A 6,000-nucleotide genomic window follows, 5' to 3' on the forward strand; every position below is an offset into this window, starting at 1 on the left:
TATTCAGATTTGGAGGGAGGGAAACAAGATTATTTAGAATCAAGTTTTTTCAAGTTTTTCAGTTAAAAAAAGTCTTCTTCAACATGGTTGACTTCTTCAATGACTTCAACTCCCCTCTTGACTTGAGTTGATTTCACCTCTCCTCTTCCCTCATCAGGAAGTTAGCTGACTGTAACTGCAGCTGAGAGTTAAGACCAAATAATGTTAATGCACCTGTTTGGGAAGGGCTGAATCAAGATATTTAGCAACAGCACTTGTCAGAAAATACAAAGACTGAAAATTGGAAACAGAAATTTGTTAATTCACGTTTTGTTTTTGAAGAAATTCCCCATGTGGTACTAACATACAATGCAGTACTCATGTACTTTGATAAGAGAAGCTTTAAAATTTCATTCACTCTTTCCTAAACTTAATAGAAACGAGTATTTTTATGACTTTTGGCTTAGGCAATATTAAATGCTTAATGGCCCAGTTAAATAAAAAAATTAATATGCTGCTTTCATATGCCATGACATTCCCACCCATTGTTAAAGTAGAGGGCATTTTTCTTTTTGAAAGGTCAGAACACCTAAATCAAGAATTTTGTCATCTACAGTGTAAGATACTACCTGAGTTGGTAGTACTTCTGTATTTTATTAACCACTACACACACAGGGGCTGGGGGTGGAACAGTAGAAACTTTGAATAAGCTGTATTTACAGTAGTGTTGAGTTACCATTTAGAGGTTTGTTCAATTTGTCTATTCTACGTGGGACTAACAATTTGAATTAGGACATGAAAGAACTGGTTGTCTCTTATATCTGCACCCATTGATATAGATTTAATTAGGAAAGCTGTAATAAAAAGTTGTTGCTGTACTTTGGATGAAAGCTTGGAAAAAACGCATATAGTGAAGCCAGATGTCCTGCACCATAAGGATAATGATATAAACATGTGATCTGTAGTTTCCATTAATATTCTATAATGTAGAGAATTGTTCTATACTTGCTGGTAGTTGTAATAAGTAAAGTTTCAGCACCACAAACAGCAAAGAATTGTGGCTGGCTCACTGCAGTGAAAAGCCTATTAGGATTTAAAGATATTCAAGCTACTTCCAAACTCAGCAGTTGTGTGCAGATACCATTTAAGGCAGTTACTGTGAGTGTTAATTAAAGCTGGATTCCCCCTCCTCTCACAAAACAGCTGTTCATCAGATCTTAAAAAGTTGTTCAAATCTGAGTAAGCACACTAGCAACATATAAGAACAAGTGCTGTCCAATGTGAATGTAGAGCTTGCACAACAAAGTAAGGTCATTACAAATGGTGCATATTGCTGTGATAATGGATGAGAGCAATAGTTTTTGCTAATTAAACAAGAGCACATTTTCACAACTCTAGGGCCTGTTACAGACAGCCAAAATAAAGCTGCTTCGAGTCGCAGTGGAGGTATGGCGTTTCAATGATGCATGCGTCCTAAGAGTCCAGAAGTTGCACCAAAGCCACGCTCCAGACAGGAGTGTGGCTTTGGTGTTGCTTCTGGACTCTTAGGACGCATGCATCATTGAAACGCCATACCTCCACTGCGACTCGAAGCAGCTTTATTTTGGCTGTCTGTAACAGGCAAATGTTAGTAAGAGAAGAAACTATGAGAGTACTTTTCTCAGATCCTTGATGACACCAGGCGAATTCTAACTAGGCTTTCAAGGATGAATCTAAATGAAATCTTCTTGCATGGAAAAGAAAATTTTCACGATTATTCCTTGGTTGTAGGCATTAAAATGTAGGTCAATATAAAATCTGTCACTCTATTGCTGGTTCCTTAATGAGCCTGTAAACTTCAGCCTACATTTATTGGTGTCTGGTTTTAAGCGACGGTAACAAAAATGTGCCAGGGCAGCAGCTTTTACAGAACATTGTTCCTCATATTTGCAGCCACAGGTCAATTGTGGCTTCAAGAATATTTTATAAGAATACAGCCTGAAGAACAGTTCATGAGACTGTTGGAGAGCCAACAGAGAAGCTATAACACTCTCCAGACATTGCTACCCATAGAGTAAAGACGATGCTGTGTGATTTGTCTAAGTAACATATTGATCCAGAGAGCTTCTCAGTTTCGATTCAGTAGATTCACTGAAACCACTGAGAGCACAAGGAATAACTTTATTGATGACAAATAGGTAAAAAGAAGGATGCAATAACAGAAAATTTATGCAAAGAAAGTATTACCAGGTTCCTTCAGCTGAAACACTGACACAGCCTCAAGTGCAGATAATTCTGGAAAAGAAAAGAAAAGTAAGGCCTGTTTCTTTTATCTGAATTGTAGGAAGCAGAAAAGACAAAACGAAGACTGCTATGAAAGTATATGGAATACAGTAATTATCTTCCAAAGAACATGTTCACATTATATTTGAAATTTGGAAACTGTGGCTATAACTCCTTTTTCTCCAGTAGCATACCTTCCTATCCACTTCTTAGGATGATTTGGAAGTCCATAGCTAAAATCCTGTATCAGTTATAAGCTCTCTAGATAGCCTTAGGCAAACCATTAGTGGAAGCAAAATGATATAATGCCACAAACATTTTAAAGGGAGAAAAGTCTGACAGATGCTTTGTTATCTTATGACTGAGTCAGACGGGCCCAAGGGAGTGGTGCAAGGCTGTGCCAATGCATTTCTTGCTGGGACTGCAGCAACCGCACGTACCTGGTTCCAATCCGGGCTGCTGCTGAGCAACTCAACTGGGCCATTGGAAGGAGTGGATTCTATCTGTTCCTTCACGGCCCAGTTCTTTTTCATTGGTGGCCTTGGTGCAGCTTCAGGCTGCATTGGGGGTGGGGTGCCATGTAGACGGCACATCACCAATGCAACCTGAAGCCACATAATTTTGTTTGTCTGTTCCGAGCCTTGGAGCAGGTAGAAAGAAATTAGATTTGGTAACCATTTTAAACCTCTAAGGAAAAGTTGCTAAGTATAAGACTCAATATGGCTTCCAACAGAAAACTATTACAAAAATGAATTTATAGTGATTAATATTTTTCTGTGCTGGCCCAAGGATCCTCTTCCCTACTCTTGGGTGATTAACATTTTTACAATAATCTGCCACAGTGTAGTCTCATGCTGTACAGGAGGCCACCTAGTCATGGGTGTGCAGGCACTACTGGGGTAAGGGTGAAGTGGGAGATGATTGAAATGATACTACTACTACTACTACTACTAATAATAATAATAATAATAATAATAATAATTTTATTTCTTTCCTTATCTCCTCATGGCTCAAGGTGGGTTACAGCATAGTTAAAACACAACCATTGCATAAAATGCACATATTAAACTGCAATACATAGGACAACAATTCAATATAAAATTCATGTTTAAAATTCATGATTAAAAACTGCCTGGATAGGCCTGCCAGAAGAGACATTTTTAAAAATATTTTGACATCTGGTTTAGCTATTGAATCTCTTCCGGCTGGTACATTCAACAGTTTGGGGTGGCTGATGAGAAGGTCCTCTGGGTAACGTCTGCCAGTCGGGTTCTTGCAGGCTGTAGCAACTGCCCCCCAGAGGACCTCAGTGTTTATGGCCGATTGTATGAGAGAAGACAATCATGTAGATAACCTGGACCCAAATCATGTAGGGCTTTAAAGGTCAAAACCAACATTTTGTACTTTGCCCGGAAATGAATTGGCAGCCAACAGAGTGACTTGAAAATGGGTGCAATATGTTCACTCCTGGATGTTCCTGTAACCAATCTGGCTGCCATATTTTGAACCAACTGAAGGTTCCAAACTTGGCACAAAGGTAGCCCACTGTAAAGTGCATTGCAGAAGTCCAACCTTAAGGTTACCAGCATTTGCACAACTATCTTTAGGTCCTCCAAATCTAGGAACGGGTGCAGCTGGCTGATCAGCTGAGGCTGATAGTAAGCATTCCTAACTGTCACATCCAGCTGGGCTGACATCTGGAGAAACGGATCCAGGAGCACTCCCAAGCTGCAAACACAATCCTTCAAAGAGAGTGTAACCCATCCAGAACTGCTTGACACACCTCCATTCTCAGATTAGGACCCTTGATGGCAAGTTTCAATTTGTTTTTCCTCATCCAGCTCATTACCTCCTCCAGGTGAGAGGAGGCATGCTGTCTTTAGGTGAGGCTATTTTGAAAGGCTTGGAGAGATACATTTGGGTGTCATCAGTGTATTCATAACACCCCATCCCATGCCTCCAGATGATCTCTCCCAGCATTTTCATGTAAATGTTAAAAAGCATTGGGGATAGAATGGCACATTGTGGGATGCCATATAACAGCTCCTTTTTTGAGGAGCTACTATCCCCAAGCACCACCATCTGGAACCTGCCTGAGAGGTATGACTGGAACCACTGCAGCACAGTGCTTCCAATTCCAAAAACCCCCAGGTGTTCCAGAAGGATACCATGGTCAATGGTATCGAAAGCCGCTGGAAGGTCTAAAAGCGCCAACAGGGACACACTCCCCTTGTTGGTGTTAAGATGAAGATCATCCACTAAGGCGACCATAGCAGTCTATGGTTGGATGAACAGCCTTCCACTTATGCAATTTTTAAATTCCATCTTATATAATTTTTTCCTGTCTTTGAGCCTGTGCTCTGACTTATCAAATGTAGACGTAGCAAATTCAAAGTGCTGCACTACATTTGCTTAGTCTTTTGAGATGGATACTTTTTGAATAGCTTTAAAAGGAAAAACAATTCACAAAGTCTTTTAAGTAAAGAGATTATGGACTAATTCAAAACAAGGAGCAGCTTCATAAAATAACAAGGTACATTACCCTATCAGTTATTTCTTTGCTAAATAAGTATTTTAAAAGTTTTTTAAAGCTCTCCGTTTTACACAATAAATCAGGGCACACAGAACTATGGATTTTGAGTTTGGGGATGTTTTGTCCTTAGAGCAGATACTTATTCTTTGTAGTTGTAATTTATATTTGACCTTAAGGAAATAAGGCATTAATTACTCGATGTTATCATCATAGATTGGTGTTTAGATAGCTATATTTTCATTCATGATCTTTTTAGGGGCATACTAATTATACACTCAGTTTGTAACAAGCTAGATGCAGTTTTTCCAAACATGATACAGAAGTTTTTCTTCATGTCCATAATATAACAAATTTTAATTTGCTAAATTTCTACACTTTAACCTTTGGTGTCTCCAAAATTATTGGAATTTTTGGCAGAATGTTTTTATTTTCAATATACGTGTGTTTGTTTGTAACACACACGCACATTTACAGAGTGTGATACAGTGGCCTGTAGACTACAGCTTGATCATGTAATCCTTGACAAATTAGGTATAATAGCTATCACTCTATTGCTTCAACATAGAATTACTTAAAGTTCATTATATAAATCAAACATTCAAAGGAGCGATCAGCAGAAAGTTTATTTGAAAGAACCATTTGGATAAAAGGGTCTGTTTTTGGAAAACTGAATATCCAACTAAGAAGATTATTACACAAGGGTAAAAAGCAGAATTTTAAGAGTATGAAGGTGTTTCTGGCTGTTACTTATCATATGATGTTGTGTCTGTCCTGCTGCTGTGTTGTATTCAGTTTGTTACTGTTTGCACTTTTCCACTGATGGGCAAAACTCATCAATCGGTTCTCAATCTTGCTACTACAGTGTGCCCACGCTGTAGGTGGGTGCCCCATACACGGCTTTCAGCTTACGTGGAAGCTGCGCAACAGGAGAGTGAATGGCACGCGCCTGTGGCACATGCGCTCTCCTGCAACGCAAGCACGAGCCCCATTCAATCAAATGGGACTCGAGCTTATGTGTTTTTTTTTTTTTTGCTTATGCGAGGGGTCCGGAACGCACCCCCCGTGTAAGCTAAGGGACCACTGTATTTCATTATTGCCTTTGTGTGATAAGTCCCTTCTCTCAGGCAAACTTGTTATATGAATAGGCATGATTCTGGTCCTTTGTGCCTATCACTCTTCACAGCAATTGTGGCTGCCAACACATTCCCCAAGCTAGCAGCTGCTTA

The sequence above is a fragment of the Sceloporus occidentalis genome, unplaced genomic scaffold (genome assembly GCF_023333645.1).
Source record: "Sceloporus occidentalis isolate IW3139 unplaced genomic scaffold, rSceOcc1.0.p SCAF_2, whole genome shotgun sequence".
Classification (NCBI taxonomy): domain Eukaryota; kingdom Metazoa; phylum Chordata; class Lepidosauria; order Squamata; family Phrynosomatidae; genus Sceloporus; species Sceloporus occidentalis.